The sequence below is a fragment of the Cannabis sativa genome, chromosome 5, assembly GCF_029168945.1.
Source record: "Cannabis sativa cultivar Pink pepper isolate KNU-18-1 chromosome 5, ASM2916894v1, whole genome shotgun sequence".
NCBI classification, from domain to species: Eukaryota; Viridiplantae; Streptophyta; class Magnoliopsida; order Rosales; family Cannabaceae; genus Cannabis; species Cannabis sativa.
Genome location: NC_083605.1, coordinates 16,786,825 through 16,790,460, shown reverse-complemented (window position 1 = coordinate 16,790,460; position 3,636 = coordinate 16,786,825).

The window sequence follows — 3,636 nt, the reverse complement described above, 5'->3', positions numbered from 1 at the left end:
TCATATCAGTAAAACCCTATGTCTGATAAATCTAGGAAACTTTATTCACATAGTCATGTTTACTTTCCAATGTGTTGACAGTATAATAAATAGGATCAAGTATGTGAAAAGGGTTTCAGATGAATGCATACATTATGTACATATAATCATGAAATAAATCATGTAAACCATGCAACATTAAATGTTATTTCTGATCTATATTAATAAGTAAATCTGATTATATTGAAATGAGTTTTATTTAGGGCATAAAACCCAACAGTATCTAGGTGCCCATACACCTATTTACAAGGAACACTTTTTGGGCTTTAGCTTCATGTTATACTTCTTTAATATTTCAAAGCATTCCGCGACGTCCGAGGTATGATCCTTACTTCTAATCGACTTTACCAACATGTCATTGACGTAAATCTTCATGTTTTGCCCTATTTGGTTTGCGAACATTTTGTTTACCAATCGCTGATACGTTTCCCCAGTGTTCTTCAGTTTGAACGGCATGACTTCATAATAATAGAGTCCCATGTTGGTTATGAAGCTTGTATGTTCTTGATCTGGGACATACATTTTTATCTAGTTATATCTAGAATATGCATCCATAAATGATATAAGCTCGTGCCCAGTAGTTGTATCCACTAACTGGTCGATCCTGGGAAGTGGAAAACAGTCTTTTGGGCACGCCTTATTTAGATCATAGAAGTCAATACAAGTTCTCCAAGTTTCGTTGGGCTTCGGGACAAGAACAATAGGATTGGCTACCCACGAGGGATAAAATGCATCGCGTATAAAAGTCGTTGGCTAACAACTTGTCAACCTCCTGTGTTAGAGCCCCATGCCTCTTGGAATCAAAGGGCCTCCTTTTCTGTCTCTTTGCTGGGTAGTTTGGATCAACATTTAAGTGATGGCAGATAATATTAGGGTCGATCCCTATCATATCTCCATGACTCCGGCAATCTGATCCTGGTTCGCCTTGAAAAAGCTTATTAGTTGCTAATTGAGCTGCTCGTCTAGGTTCTTCCCAATGTATACACATTTTGTGGGATTTCCTGAGTTGAGAATAACCTCTTCCAATTCTTTGATTGGTTTTAGCAGGTTTCTTTCATCTTGAAGTCGAGGATAAAGATCTTTGTCTTTCTTCTTGTTTTCTTCCACCAAGATCGTCATCAACTGATGACCGGCTTTTTTATGCTGTAACTCTATGCGATAGCGATCGCGAGCCAGCATCTGGTCGCCACGCACTACTCCCATGCCATCTAGTGTTTGGAATTTCAAGGATAAGTGCTTGATCGAACTGAGTGCCCCTAGTCCGATTAGTGCTGGATGACCCAACAATACGTTGTAATCCGAGGGCAGGTCAACAACTAAGAAATGTTGCATAACAGTAGCAGTTAAAGGTGCCTTGCCTAACATTAATGCGAGCTCGATTATGCCAATGCTAGCGATGCTGTCTCTGGTGAATCCACAAAGGTTTACCATACAAGGCCTTAACTTGGCTTTTTCGAGCCCCATTTTCTTTAGAGTTTCCTTATAAAAAATATTTACCGAGCTCCCATTGTCTATTAACACTGTGTTGATCCTCTTATTGGCGAGTTGAATGGTTATCACTAGTGGATCGACGTGAGGATACCTCACGTTTTTCTCATCTTCTTCCGTGAATACAATGGGAGGTTCCTCAGTTCACCTTCTTGGAATGTTCTGGGGCAAAGGCCGATTGCTCGTTCTTTATTTCTTTCACATATCTTTTATGGGCGTTATTGCTTTCCCCTGCAATATGTGGCCCTCCCGAAATAACCAGGATGTCCTCTCCTTCCACATGAATAGGTTATAACCCCTGGTTGTTTGGGTTATTGGGTAGACTATGCTGGTTGTATCCCTAGCCCTATCTTTTCACGTACTGCTTAAAATGGCCTCGAGCGATGAGACTTTCTATCTCGTCTTTCAGGTGGCGACATTCATCGGTTGTATGCCCAATATCCTTATGGAATTTACAACATTTGTTAGGATTTCTTTTGCTCCTCAAATTCCTCATAGGTTCGGGTTTGCCGAAGGCTACCTTGTGCGAGGTAAATATTCTCCCGAGTTTCATTAAGCTCGGTATAAATAGTATACACTGGCACATATTTGTCATGCTTCTTTTGTTTCTTTCTCTCCTTCGACGGTGCCTTAATTCTGTCCTTTTTCTTCACACCAGAAGCCCCCAAGTTATTAATTCTCGTGGAAGCAGTACCTGTTGGAACATTGTTGGGTTTGCTTCCGAGCTTGTTTTCAACAAGTTCATCTCTTTTTGGGCCTCTTCCTTCCGGACAAACACCTGAGCCCTTTCATTGAACTCAGTAATGCTTCTCACCAGACGTCCTTGTAAGTCATCCCACAACTTGCCCCTTACAGTTAATGGATCTGTAGAGATTCCCGCTTGAAGGGCTGTAAGCTGCGTGTTGTCACCTAAATTTCTAACCCTAGCGGCAACCGTGGTAAAATGACTTAAGTACGCCTAAAGTGTTTCGTCGGGCTGATGCTTTATATTGGTTAGTGAGGCCACTTCAGGTCGCCTGTCCCTAGTGGCCTGAAACTGCTTCTTAAAATCACTGGACAGCTGCTCCCAGGAAATTATTGAATGATGAGTAAACTTGTTAAGCCAGCTACTCCCTGCTCCAATAAGCGAGGTAGGGAACAAAATATAGTGTAAATTGTTCGTCACATTACTCGCTCGCATTATTGTGTTAAAGTTATTCAAATGCGAGACCAAATCTATAGTTTTGTCATCGGAGGAGACATGTAGGTTTTGAATCTCGAAGGAAAAGGGGTATTCATAATATCTAGGTGATACGGCTCACGCTCCTTGTCAGAGTCGTATCCAAATAATTTCCCTAATTTCCCCACTTGATATCTCTTCAACTTGTCCTCCAGCTCGTTTATCCGCAATTGGATTGGATCCTCTTGCTTTGGACCAAGCTGTTGGCGAAAGTCAGGCTTCTTCCAATTCAGTTGCTCTCGCAGATCCAGCTGGGAGTAATTGCTGGCAGATCTTGTCTTACTCATAGATCACGTCTTACTCATTGACCTTGTCTTTGATTGGCTCGCGGATTTACTGGTTCCCATACTTTCTCGATCATTAGCTCGTTGAGTACTTTCTCCTCTTTGAGTTGATCGACTATGGGTTCTGGATCGCCTCGAAGTCACACTTGCTTCTTCACGCTCGTTCTTTCCTCCCGAGAGCAGTTTGTCGTATTTCCCCCATCAGGGTTGTATGAGTCCTCGCTCTATAGGTTTGGGAAGAACGGTTGTGATTTCTAGCCGGTGATCTCCGTTCTCCCGGTTGAGTCCCAAGATCCTCCTCATTTTCATGAGGGATTTCTCTTTCATCAGCTTCTGGTTGTCTCCCATCTGGCTGTTCATCCTAATTCTCAGGGGGTCTCTCATTTTCCCCGGGTTGTTCTTCCTGGGCCTTTTCCTGTCTCCTAGTTCGTGAGCCACGAGGTCTGCCTCGTGGTTTTCTCACTCCAGGTACATGTTGATTTTGAGCACTCATCCCCTGTGCTACTCTGGTCGAGGCTGCCTCATGTTCTAACTCAGTGTTCCTACGCTGCGCCTCTTCCAGACGGCGTCTTAGGCGGCGACTTTCTATTTCATAAGTTCTTTCTC